Genomic DNA, 14,818 nt, shown 5'->3' with positions numbered 1-14,818 from the left:
TTCCTTGAGACTTGAACTGCTTATCCTTGTTCTCCAGGTGGGTGCCTGATTTCCAACACTCGCACTGCTTTTCCTTGTAACTTGACTTGTTTTTCCTTGTTCTCTAGGTGGGCTCCTGATTGCTGAACTTGAACCGATTTCCTTTGAACATTGCTGCTTTCCCTTTGTTCTCCAGGTGGGTGCCTGATTACCAACACTTGCACTGCCTTTTCTTCGAAACTTGACTCGTTTTACCTTGTTCTCTAGGCGGGCTCCTGATCGCTGAACTTGAACTGTCTTCCTTTCAACATTGCTACTTTCCCTTTGTTCTCTAGGTGGGTGCCTGATTACCAACATTTGAATTTGTATTCCTTTCCTCTAAAACTCGAATTGTTTTCCCTTTTTTTCCAGGTGGGCTCCTGATTACAGACACTCGAATCATCTTCTCTTGCTACTTGGAACTATTTTCCTTAGAAATTTGCACCATTTTCCCTTGCTCTCCAGGTGGGTGCCTGATTGCTGAACTCGCATCGTTCTCCTTTGAAACTTGAGTTGTTCTCCCTTGTTCTCCAAGTGGGTGTCTGATTGCTGAGCTTGACCCGCTTTCCTCTAAACTTGTGTCGTCTTCCCTTGTTCTCTAGGTGGGCGCCTGATTGCTGAAACCGACTGCTTTCTCTTGAAACTGTTTTTCCTTTGAACTGTCTTCCCTTGTTCTCCAGTTGAGTGCCTGATTGCTGAACCTGACTTGTCCTCTTCTTGAAACTACTTTTCTTTTGAACTGTCTTCCCTTGTTCTCCAAGTGGGGCCTGATTGCTGAACCTGAATTGTCCTCTTCTTGAAACTGTTTTTCTTTTGAACTGTCTTCCCTTGTTCTCCAGGTGGGTGCCTGATTGCTGAACTTGAACCGTCTTCCTTTCCTCTGAAACTTGAATTGTTTTCCCTTTTTCTCTAGGTGGGCGCCTGATTGCTGAACTTGAACTGTATTACCCTAAAACTTAAGCTGCTTTCCCTTGTTCTCCAGGTGGGCTCCTGATTAAAACAAACAAAACAAACGAAATTTTCTGCCCCAGTTTGCACTAGAAAGATTTGTGAGTTGTTCGCAATATTATAAACCACTTATACTATTGATGCAATAATGAGAGAAAACTAAAGATGAGACTAGGATGTGCGTCTCCTATGAGTAAAACCAAAAACTTTGACTAACAAATGTGTTTGCTAAAAATAAAACTTGAATGAACCAAACTAGGAAGTACGTCTCCTAGGGGGTAAAACTTGAATGAACCAAACTAGGAAGTGCGTCTCCTATGAATGAACTCTCAATTTAGGAAGTGCGTCTCCTAAAAGAATAACTTGAAAGACCTTGATTAGGAAGTGCGTCTCCTACAAGTAAAACTTCAATGAACCAGACTAGGAAGTGCGTCTCCTAGGGCCGAACTTAAACGACTCAAACTAGGAAGTGCGTCTCCTAAAACAAAAATATAACCTGAAAACCCAGACTAAGAAGTGCGTCTCCTAGGGGTGGAACTTCTATGACTCAAACTAGGAAGTGCGTCTCCTAGGAATGAACTTGAATGAACCAAATAGGAAGTGCGTCTCCTAGTGGTAAATCTTAATTTAAGAAGTGCGTCTCCTAAAACACAAATATAACTTGAAATACCTTGACTAGGAAGTGCGTCTCCTGACGGGTAAAACTTAAATGACTCCAAACTAGGAAGTGCGTCTCCTAGGGATGAACTTAAATGACCTAAACTAGGAAGTGCGTCTCCTAGGGTGAAATCTCAATTTTATAAAGTGTGTCTCCTGAAAGTGTATCCTGCAAGACCCAGACTAGGACGTGCGTCTCCTAGGGGTGAAACTCAATTTAGGAAATGCGTTTCCTGAAAGTGTATCCTACAAGATCCAGTCTAGGAAGTGTGTCTCCTAACGGGTAAAACTCAATTTAGGAAGTGCGTCTCCTGAAAGTGTATCCTGAACGACCCAGACTAGGAAGTGCATCTCCTAACGGGTAAAACTTTAATGATTCCAACCAGGACGTGCATCTCCTAGAGATAAATTTAAATGACCAAAACTAGGAAGTGCGTCTCTTAGAGGTGGAATTTCAATTTAGGAAATGCGTCTCCTAAAACAAAATATAACTTGAAAGACTTAGACTAGGAAGTGCATCTCCTAGGGGTAAAACCTCAATTTAGGAAGTGCGTCTCCTACGACATAATATGACTTGAAAACCCAGACTAGGAAGTGTTTCTCCTAGGGGTGATGTGTGATCATCTCAATAGCCTTTGCGTGAGAAAGGAGCATTACACCTGAAAAATTCAAGCTTCCAAGCTTTGATATGAACATAGCCTTCCTCCCTGTTTCAGACAAAGAAAACTTGTGAGTTTAAACATGGTGATTGGTTTGTGGCCTTGACTTTGAGGCGATTGCTCCTTCACTTGCCATGATAACTTTGATTTCAACTTGAAAGACATTGCTTGTTTATTGACTAACCACTTTCTCTGTCACCCTTATCACAGAAAATACCTCTGATTCATTCAAAATCAATACCCTCTATCTATTGTATTTTGCTCATGAATTGACATTTACCGAACTTGTGAATTTCTCATAAATCCCAAGGCACACCGATTGTTAACAACTTAGTGCGTAGGTTGTTCTTTCCTTACTTATGCCACCTTGATGTGCTAGCCAGATCCCGTTTTGTGCAATTGGAAAGCTGGTGGAAAATTTTGAAGTCATTTCTCACTTGTTCTGACCAAACAGGCTCAGGAAGAGGAAGTGAACAAGACAAAAGGAACATAGTAAATGACAATGGAAAGAGATGATTCCTAACAAGAAAACTACAAAGTAGAAACTTATCAGATGTGGATACTAACTCTAATGACCATGACATGCACCTTCGGATTAAGTGGCCTAAACTGTCAAGCAAGTCTGATGTTCAACTCTTATTGTACCTCTTCGCCGTGAAACTGGGCTTCAATGCTCCGATTATCCACTCTGATTCACGATCCTTATTCGACTTGTAGTGCCTGAAGGGTTTTCACCATCAAGCCTCTCTCATTTTGTTCTTTATCTCAACTTACCGTCACCTTATAGTGCCTGTGAAGGTTTTCATCGATAAGACTCTCTCATTTTTATTTTCCTTGTGTAGAATAGAGTGTTGCCCCTGATGTGAATCATACCTCATAACTCGCCTGGCTTGGCACTACTCAAAGATTGATCGGAAGGTCTTTCTTTGGACCGTAATGTAGGCTTTTGGATAGGATTAGAAAGAAAGGGTATCATAAAGGCTCAAAAACAGCTTAAAAGGGCTCAAAGTTACAACTTTTGGAATCAGATCTCTTGCAACAACCACAACTTTTGCCCCAGTTTCTTTGCTTGGGGACTTTTGAATTTTTATTTTGATGGGACCGAATCGTGAGGCTACCTACGTATCCTTAAAAGGAATCAGGTCGAATGTAGTTCATGAAATAGGAATTGCTTTGTTTTTGTATTTCTCTCTCTTTTTTTTCTTTTTCTCTTTTTTTCTTTTCTTTTATTTTCTTTACTCTTTTTCCATTTTTCTTTCTCTTTTATCTTCTTTTTTTCCTTTTTTCTCTTTTTTTTATTCTGTATCATATTTCTAAACTCCGCTTCTGATTCTAAAAGAGGGATATAAAAGAAAATAAATAAGGCTCAAAGCAGTAATAGAGGATAAAGTGTTTAGATAGCAGAATAAAATGTCTTCGTCATTCCAATCTTCAAAGCATACCAAATACAAACAACACAATTAAACAAACCAAAGAAATCATGCATAATATCTTTTGACTGCATCAGGATTGATAACCATATCCACACATTTGTCTTCTACATATGTTAAATACAAAGCACCACGGGACAACACTCTCGTTACCACGAACGCCCCCTGCCAATTTGGGGCAAACTTGCCTTTAGCTTCAAACTGATGCGGAAGGATGCATTTCAATAGTGTTTCTCTATGTTCTATCTTCCCCAATTTCACAAAATTCGGGCTTGAAGTGATCTTAAAATGGCTTTACTTATTTCCCTCAAATTTCCCTATCATCTTCAAAATTGTTTTATTGCTTCATGACTAAACTAACTTTTAAGACCAGGCTGAGAATTACGCGTGCATGTCGTGTCACTAGAGTCAACAGGAAAAGAACTATAAAAGGTAAAGAGAACTAAACAAACACTGACTAGAAATAACAGAAAATAGGAAATTGCATTAGACAGATGGTGAAAGGGTTTGGACAACAAAACAAGTAAAATAAGCTGAGGTTACAACGCTGGAACAAAACCAGACAACACTAAACGAGCTACTACGACTAAACAAACTTGGCAAAATAAAAGGATAGAAGGGTTTGAGTCACAAGACAATATCCGGATTACAACCCTAAAATAACCCGGACAACAGAAATAACAACAAAATATACCACCAAGACTCCTCCCCTACTTGCCAAGAGATGGAGCGTCTTTCCAATTACCAAGCACGACATCTTAGCTACTGGATTCCACATCAAAATTGCCAAGACCATTAACAACTTCAATATCATTAACTGAGTCAACAGGTTCCCAAGAGGATTCACATTCTCCCTATCACTATCCTTGATCATAATTACCCCTTCTTGAATAATTGTTTCTCTTTCCCTTTTCAAAGCACGACAATCTTCAATGCTGTGCCCTTGGACGTTAGAGTAGTATATGCATCGTACAGTAGGATCAAAACCTTTTGCATATGGGTTTGGAGTATAGCCGAAGAGCGGCTCAATCAGGACAGAATGCTTTAACCTTTCAAACAAGCTTTTGTAGGACTCCCCGATTGGCATGAAATTATTTCTTTGCCTTTGTTCTCCTCACTGCCCCTGTTTTCTAGGGTTGTTGGGTGCTCGAAAATGTTGTGAAGGCAAGAGTGCATTATGCGGTGTTGGCTCTCTCCATAAGGAGTGACCCAATGGTTAGACAGATGACCAGACATTATTCGAAGGATAATACTGAGGTGGATTGTGTGGAGCTCGGGGATAGGTTTGGGGTTGGGGTTGAGGCTAGGTATATTGGTGAGGCGGACCCTTTGGACCATGTTGTGACTCTGAAACAACCATGGCAACATCATCATGTTCCTTCTGACCTAGAAAGCTTCCTGTTTCATTCTGAATTGCTTGTGCTATGGTTATTAAAGTAGAATAGCTCATGATCTTGCTCGACTTCAGCCCATCTTCTACCATTTCTCCCATTTTTAGCACATCATTAAAAGGCCTACCCACATCCGAGATCAAATGCCCAAAGTAAGTTGGCTCTTGAGCTTGAAGAAAGTACTCGACCATCTCTTTTTCTTCCATCGGGGGATTGACTCTGGCAGTTTGCTCTCTCCATCTGAGCCCGTATTCCCTAAAGCTTTCATTAGGCTTATTTTCTATCTTAGTGAGGGACATGCGATTCAGGACAATTTCTATATTGTATTGAAAGTGAATGGCAAAGGCCTGAGCCATATCGTCCCACATGTACCACCTGCTAGCATCTTGGCGGGTGTACCACTCCAGAGCTGCCCCACTCAGATTCTGACTGAAATACGCCATCAATAATTTGTCTTTCCCACCGCCACCTCTTATCTTACTATAGTAGCCTCTCAAATGGGCCACGGGATCTCCATGTCTGTCATACAAATCAAACTTTGGCATCTTAAACCCAACAGGCAGTTGGATGTCAGGAAACAAGCACAAGTCTTTGTAAGCCACACTCATCTGGCTCCCCATCCCTTGCATTTTTCTTAAAGACTGCTCTAATATTTTCACTTTATTGGATATCTAATCTTGCTACACTGTCTTAGCAAGCTTTTCAGTTTTACCAGGAGCCTCAAAATGAGGAGCGTGAAAGTATGGATCCGAGACTTTGAAAGTTGGTTTTGGAGCATAGCGTTGGGCCACAGGGACTTTGAACACAACTCATTAGAGGATCGAGGAAGAGTAGCTAGATGAGGAGATACAAGAGCATGAGTGGCCATAGAAGCGGGATATGAGGTGGTTTTAGCGGATGGAGTGTGAAAAGGTTGCAGGTAGACATCGGAAGCAGTAGGGAGCTAGATTTGTGACAGTGGTGGTATAGTTGCAGGGTTTCCAATGTAGTTAGTGGGGAATGAAGGTGGAGGATGCCCCCTGATCCAAGACCGATACATTTCTGCCATCTGCTATTTCAACATTTGGACCTCCCCTTTCAATTTAGACTCCAACTCCACAAACTCCCTCGACGGGTCAACAACTCTTGTGTCCAGGTCTTTGCTAGTCACGACTACCTTACTCTTTGACCTTGTGTTGTATGGATGAGTTACCTTAAGAACCACAAACCAACCACCCTTCTGCTCAATGGAGATAACAAAAAGGAACAAAATGAGGTCATCACATTAACGTTAGGGCATTTAACAGCTATGAATATCACATTGTGTGCAATGCACCTAGCAACAATTAACAGTTCAATAATGACTTCGAGGGCCACAAGGTCACTTGGCATCATCCCAATTTGTTTATTTCAATCTTCTCTTTTCTTTTCTTCTTGGCTTGCTCATTTTCCTTCCTCTTTTTCTTCTAATTATCACTCTTTTCTTTCCTCTCATTTCTCACATCCCATAATTTCAACTCTTTTTTCTTTTCTCTCTTTTTTCTTTTTTTTGTTTCCTTCTTTTTTTCCTTTTTCTTTTAATAAAATAAAAAAATAATTCGATCGAACCCTTGTAGGTTGCCTACGTATCATGACGCCGCATGAATCAGATCTTTGCGTAGTTCGGGAAGATCGGGAATAAAGTAAACAAACTAACGTTCTTTTTTCTTTTTCTTTTTACCTTAATGACTACTCTGATGAGAAAAGAGAAACAAAAGAAGAAAATCTTTTTTTTTAATTTTCTAGACTGAATGTTCTATAACCTATTTTAAACTCAAGCTTAACGAGCATGTATTTTTCTCATTTTTTTTTCTTTTTGAAACAATACTCTATGAGAAATTATTAAGGAAAAAAAAACCCTAGAAGAGAAAAATATTATTTAGATTTTTTTAGGAAGAAAATCTAAAGAATAAACCACAGAAAAATATTTTGAATTTTCATTTGATATCCTGACGCAAGATTTTGAAACAAGCAATGAAAAAGATAAAACAAAATGTTTTTGGATTTTAGTTTTTGATTACCTAAAGGAGAAATTCTAATGATAAACAAAAGATAAAATATGTTTTTTTCTTTTATGCACAATGTCCTAAAGTTCTAGTGAAAATAGAAAGAATATTTTTTTTTGTTTTATTAATTTCCAAAAGAAGAACCTCAAAGGAAAATCTTTTTGACTTTTGGAATTAATATCTTAAAGAAAACTTGTAAAAAGATATCAAAAGAGAAAAATCTTATTTTTTGAGTTTTTAGTCCTAGTATTCTAAAGGAAATATAAAAGCAAACTTTTTTTTCTAGATATTAATTTTCTAAAGGAAAAACCACCTCAATTTTGTTTCTTAAATTTCTAGGAGTAGTATTTCTAAAGAAAATTCTAACGGAAATATAAAAACGCAAAATATCTTTTTTTGGATTTTCGATTTGTAATACATTTTTCAAATACAAAATAGGAAATAATAACAAAAGACTCGACAAACTTAACTAGACTATGACAGACTCTAGCATCAACTAAATGACTGAATACTACTGTACAAGACTAGAAAGTAAAACATGAACAATAGATTCAAAAACATAAAAGGCTCCTCAGGCAGCTCCTGAATGCAGTGGTCCCGGGGTATCTGTCATGCTCAAACTCCGGTAAGTAGATCCACACCTGTATGAGAAAACTGAAACCAACACTATGTGAGACATTAACATTCCCTACTAAACACATGCAAGACTTGGTTGTGACTATTTTTCTAAAATTAACCTACGTGGCTAAAAGTAGCTAAAAATGCACGATCTGGCTAAGACCCCGCAAAGCCAAGAACCTAAACTTACTAGGAAGACCGGACCCTATGTGAGTTGCCTATATATCCCGCCCCGAGATACGAGAATCAGGTTCACGTAGTTCGAGCAAATTGAATACGGGTGAGAATTAAAAAAATAATTGATTTGGAGAAAATATATTTTTTGTCTTTTGTTTTGAAAAATGATGAAAATGTAAGCTCTTTTTGGATTTTCTTTTTCCTCTTTTTTTTCTTGATTTTTGGAAAATGATGGGAAAGTGCAAAATATTTTTGAATTTTTCATTTTTTTCTTTAAAACAAAATGTGAAAGAAAATATAACTGGGCCCTACTTGCTTTAGTTTCACACTTCACCCTCTCTTTTTTTCCATTTTTTTTCTTTTTCATTTGCCTCAACTATCATTGGTCCGCCAAATGACTCTTTTACCCTTGAAAATTGCAACATGTAGCACATAGGATGCATCAGGATGGCCTTTTATTTTTTGGTGCACCTGTCCTAGACAGACCCAACCCCTGTGTTGAGTCTCCAAAGTCAGATGCACGTGATGCAAACAAACGTTCCTACTAGGGATCCGGCATGTGGCTGAGTTATTCTAAGTTCAAAACCTGGGTATGTTGTTCTAGACTTGTGTACCCGAGCAGACAACTCGAGCAGGGGGGGGACTGCGTACCGGGAACCAAAAGGCCATTCGGCTTTGTAACTTGTCCGAGCCTCTTCCTAATTTAAGGTATGACACTAACAGAAGAGGAGTCACGCCAGCGTGCACATCCCCGGAGATGAGAAGAGATGGGTTTCGTAGCAGTTTATATACAGTTCAAATAGTATCAAAGCGGTGAAAAGCAACATTTAGCACATTTGGCCAAAACATGTAGAAAATCAGATAATGAAAAAAAGCCAACTATAACAGTTATTCTAAGCTCAAATTCTGAACCCTGAACCAGAAGTTCTGGGTTCTTTTCACCAGCAGAGTCGCCAGAGTTGTTACACCTCCTTTTTACCACCCCCGAAAGGGGTATAAGGGAGTTTTTTCCAATTTAAGTGACAATCGAAACGAGATTATTTTATTTAAAATCAAAGTCGCCACTTGGGATAATTTATGGTGTCCCAAGTCACCGGTTTTAAATCCCGAATTGAGAAAAGATTGACTTTGTTTTACAGTCCGCGAACACAGAAATCCAGATAAGGAATTTTGTTAGCCTGGGAGATGGTGTTAGGCATTCTCGGGTTCCGTGGTTCTTGCACGGTCGCTCAATTGTTATTATTGGCCTATTTATTTGATTTTAAAATATTTTTGAAACCTATGTGCATTTTTATTCCTTTTAAACCGCTTTTAATAAACCAATCATTGTACAACTAATTATTTGATTACACGTTGCGAATCATGTCATGGGAACCGTACCCACGATCCACAATATGTTTATTTTATTAACAAGATTAAATTGTGGACGGGTCACATAAATGTACCCCCGAGTTTTTTAGAAATTAAGTGTCATGACCACGTCACGGGAACCGTACCCGTGGCTATGACAATTATTTAATTAACACGCCTGAAGCAAATTACGAAAGTTCAAGGCATTTTTTTTACGATAATTAATACGAGAGCCATAGATTATATGATTCAAATGTATGAATGACACGCCTCAAATCTATTCAACTAAATGAACTATGAATATTCATATTTAAAAACTAATTAGGTATCACAACCACGCCACGGGAACCGTACCCGTAGTTGTGATGGTTTTACTACGCGCCAAAAGCAAGCTACGATGTTTATGAACATTAACGACCTAATTATGTTACTAACGAGTGATTAAGTAAAAGAAAGAGTAAAAGTAAAAGAGAATCAAGTAGGAAAAATTCAAAGCACGCTCAGTTTCTGTTAATTTTTATTTCATGTATCTAAACCAAACTCAACTCCTAAATAAATGAGCAAATTAACACTAAATGATCCAAGTCTTTATCCCAAACCCATGGCCCAGTTCTTAAATTTCATATCACTAATTTATCATACTCCAATTCCTTATCAACCAACAAACAAGAATTATCACCCAATCATTCCAAACTAGATGACGAGATTCAGGCATCAACATACTCAACAACAAATATCGTATTCAACACATGTAATTTCAGATTCATATTATTAAATCAAGTGATAAACTAGAAGAAACGAGAGGTAAATAGCAAGATAAACAAGACTAGACCAATTTATTTCAACCAAGCCATGGATGGACATGTAAGAGCAGTAAAATCAGAAAGATAATTTATAAGAATTGACCTCAGTGTCAAAATACTTTAAAGCTGATTAACGAAGACAAAACCCAGTAACGAAACGCGATCGTGACTTCGATCGACGACCTCGATAGAACTTTGCTGAACTTTAACCGGACTGCCTCGCTTTTCCTCCGTCTATCTCTCACTCTATTTCAATGACCTCTTGTTGCTGCTCTATCCATGTGTGTCTGTGGTCATGGGAGGTTGTTGAAGGAGGTCGCTGATGTTATGGGTTGTTTTCCGGCGAACTTGGTTGAGTTACTGGCGTGAGGAAGAGGATGGGTGGGGATTTTTTTGGTTGGTGAAGGTTCAAAGTCGATGGTTGTTGTGTGTTCGACGTGAGCGGTGGTCGCTTGTATGAGGGTGACGACGGCTCTCTAGGTTATGAGTGTGTGTATGGAGATGGAGATGAGATTTTGGAGATGGAGATGGAGATGAACGGTGGTCGCGTGTGTGTACGGTTGTCCCCTCTCATGGAAACGGCTAATTATCCTAGGGATATTAGAGTCTAATTGTTTTATAGGGTTTTTTTTAGGTTAGGGGGTATGAGCCTAGGAATTATGGGCTAGGTCCAAAAACTAAGCCTAAAAATGGCTTGTTTGAGCCCAAATTTTATTCTTTCCCCGCGAATGAGACTAAAAATATGACCTTATTTACTAGTTAATCCTACTTAAGTAAAATAACTATTAAAATAAGATTGACCATTAAAACAAAATTATTTTTGGTATTTTTCAAGATTAAAAATAACTACAAAACATTAATGAAACTATTTTTTTGTAATTTTCATTTTCTTGTAATAAAATAAAGTAAAAGATTCAAAATTAGTTGAAATAGCGATATTAGGCCTAAATTAAATATTTACATGCTAAAATATAAAATTCTTGGGTAGAGTCAAAAATCACATGTCTACAAATGCCATGCCCAAAGAACCATGCAAGGGTCGCCGTCAAATGCGACTATCGAGAAGTCATGAATCGCTACTAGTTCGTCCCTTCTGCTACCCACACGGCTCCTATAAATGCACCAATCTTTTGATAATTCTTACTTTCTCAACATCTTCAAATTTGCAAAGCCAGACCCATCCCTCTTTGCATCCTTTCTTCTTACTTTCTTAGAGAAATTTCACTATCATCATGGCTAGGACCTCCAAGGCGGTTCCATGGAAAGACGAGGCTGCCTCTTCATCTCGAACGTCTAAAGGGAAACCCAAAGTGATACCCACTGTGGGACAATGTACTCCCACCGAGCTTGACATGTCGAAGGACTTTACCGTCGACAAAACCTTGTCTACACCGGGCCGATGTGAACACGTGTCCCAGTGCATTAGTATTGTGATAAACATTGGGAAGGTGAAGGAAGACTGCCGATGGAAGGAGGCAATAGAGGTGGAGATTCCCGGCCCTGATAAGAACATAACGGATTACAAGGCAGATTTTATTCATGTATATACTTACCCGTTCACTTTGGGTCCGGTCGATCCTTTTGAATCCCCTCCCCCGGAGATAGATCCAGTTATCCTCGATTTTTGTGACAAATACCAAGTGACGCTCGGTCAAATCTATCCTTATTTCTGGAGGATAGTCTTGATGCTCCACCATTTCTTCGATGGGGTTGAGGGCGAGACCTTTACCCTCAACCATTTGATTAGGTTGTACAACCCTCGATTTTATTGAGGTTTGATTAGGCTTCACAACCCATCAAAAAAATCATTTTTCTCGAGAACCAACGAGGACAAGGATCGAGGGTGGATGAGTAGGTTCGTCTGGGTGAAGACCTCGGACATCATTCAGGCTAGGAGGATGCCTTTCCCGGAGAGGTGGAACACACAGCGTAAGCATCTTTTCCCTTGAACATGTTTTGTGATCTTCTTTCCTTTCTTCCGAAAAAATGACCTCTTTTTGGTTCCTGTAGCTAACGTTTGGTATCCCGAAGCGGTCTCAGATTTGAGGAGATAGATCGAGCAGTTGGATACCTCATTCCCATATCTCGTTTGGTCTTGGCCCGACCTGGCCACGAAGCGGTGGGTGGACAAGAATCATGGTAAAGTTTCCTTGCTACCTATGCCTTAGCCTTATGTTTCTCCCCGTATCCTTTATGCTAATAAGTTGTGGTCACCGAGCTCGTGCAAGCCTTGGTGAGAGTATGCGAATGAGGCCGCCTCCTTGGGGATAGATGGAGGATTTGGAGCCTGCTAAGGTCAAGAAAAGGAAGGGTAAGGCGATTGCAGATCCTCATGTGACAAAGAAACCTAAGTCACGCGGGCCTCGAGCTGCCACTAGGACCTTGGCTTCAACTTTCGTGGCAAGCCTCGGCATTGAGAAGAGGATGATGACAAGGGTGAGTGTAGATTGGTACGGAGAACGAAGTTGGGTGCGGGAGCCTCACATGCTCCTCGACCGAAAGCTGCTGAATTGGGAACGGCTGACTCAGGTCGATCCTGTGCGGCTAAGACCCTCAAGGAGGGTGTCAATATGGTTTCGGATCCCGTGGCCGGATATGGTGCAGTTTTTGCTGAGGGGACCATTGCTGCTGGTCCTGAAGCGTATGGATCCGGAGCTTTTTGGGGGCAGAAGTTGCCCATCGGGGATATTGATGACATAGATGACTTCAGTTTGGGCCCTCAGTTCTCGTCAAGGGAGCTAAGGGATGCTTAGGATGCGAATACCGCCAAAGCTAGGGGTCCTCTCAAGGGGGGAGGCATGCTTGGCAACATTCTTGGCGATGTCAGCGAGAACATCGATCTCGACGCTCCGAGCGCATTCAAGGCAGCGGAGAGGTTCCAACAGCAAGTGATAGCTATTTTATGCATATTACCTTTAGTCTCGAGCATTTTTCTTCATTCTTCTAACTCTTTTGTTTTTCCGTAGTGTAAGGAAATGTATGATCATGCCCTGTCCAGGCTTCATAAGGAGCTTTCATGCCGTGAAAAGGATCTTGAGAGGCTCACCTTGGGACTGCGAGAGTCGGGGGTTTACCCTACTCGAAAGGAGAAAGAGTCAGGCGAGCTCCGGGCTGCTTTAGAAGGAGCACTCCGAGAAAAAGATGATTTTGCTGAGCTGGTATTTACCATGAATGAATCCGCCCTTTGTTCCCATCATCCGACACTAAATGGCTTACCTTTCTCCTCGTAGATCGGGCAAAAGAATGTGGAGATCCTCGGGCTGAGAGAACGAAATAGTGTAGCGGCTTTGGAGTTGGCATCCACCCATGGTCTTCTCCAAAATGCTCTAAAGGAGGTTGCCGCACTGACTGTGGTCAAGTCCGAGATCGAAGGAAAAATTGCTACTTATCTGTAGGACGCAGCAACAGCGAATCAAATAGCCCAAAATATATCGATAGAGGCCAAGCTAAAACTGGCTTAGGCTATTGATCATGCTAGAGCGAAGGTGAGGAGGGAATCCTTAGAGGGGTTGGATCCAGAGATGTCGATCTTTCAGCCAAGATTGAGGAGACCCAAGAGTTGGAGAGAAAATCGACACTCTTGATCGCTCCAGTTGAGGATCCTGGTGATGGTTCAGAGGATTGTGGCAATGAAGAGTAGACCTTGTGTCGCTTTTGCTTTTTTATTTTTTCTTTCTGTGCATGTACTCCTGGGGAATGAGTCTTGTAAAGACGTACCTTGTAAATATATTTTTGGCAATGCAAGAGAGTTTTTCTGCTCCAAGTCTTTCCATTTTTTGTATCTCATCGCTCTTGCGGAGTTATTCTTCGAATTTTAATATTAACTCTTTGGAGCCCATTCTTGGAGTAATCGGGACCCCCGAAATTGGGTCCTATATTGAAGTTAGGTTGATAGCTTCTTTGGGGCCGATGCTTGTGATAGCAAGAAACCCTCGAGGTCTCGATACCTCTAGAATTTCCCAGGATAACATCATTTAGGCAATCTGACAAAGGGAGCCCTGGGGTGGTTCCGCCAGTACATTTCCCAAGGAAAAATTGACGTTACCATGGCCAAAATTAATTGGCCCTCTGGATAGGCAAGCAGTCGCTACTTTGCCCCTATATATTCGTTTGCTTGCTCCTCAAAGGAGATTCTGCCACTCTGAGTAACTATTTCTTCCATAGAACTTGGTTTTTGGTGCTAATTCAACTCAAAATCTTTGCCCAAATCTATATCCTCCTCCTCTTATTTTATCATAGCCATGACTGCTACGTCGATATCTGCCCATCAAGGAGAGGGGAGTTCTGCCTCTGTTCCGCGTCCGGTCGGTGGTACACCACTGGTGCCCGGTGAGCGGTCCTCGAGGTGCTTTGTCTCGAGGAGAGACTTTATGTTGGAGAGACCTCCCAATGTTCAAGGACATCGGGAGCATGCGTCGAGGTTCATCTCATCAGTAGGGGAGGAACACATCGAAATAATCAAAAAAGACTATGGATGGGGAGAAGGAGTGGTGGTACAAGTACCTTCCTTTGAGGAGAGCATCATGACCTATGTCGAGGGGGTTTTGAGCGTGTATATGCACACTTTTACATTAGGTACCACGATTGGGTTGTGCTTGAGTTCTGTCGGAGATATTAGGTTACTTTGGCGCAGGCTCACCCATCCCTTTGGAAGATAGTGCAGATGATAAGACACTTTGCAGATAAGGCCGGGCTCGAATTTACCCTCAGTCATCTCATGAGGTTATATCGGCCGCTGCGTTA

This window comes from Nicotiana tabacum, chromosome 11 (assembly GCF_000715075.1).
Source record: "Nicotiana tabacum cultivar K326 chromosome 11, ASM71507v2, whole genome shotgun sequence".
Taxonomy (NCBI): Eukaryota; Viridiplantae; Streptophyta; class Magnoliopsida; order Solanales; family Solanaceae; genus Nicotiana; species Nicotiana tabacum.
This window is presented reverse-complemented; position numbering follows the sequence as displayed.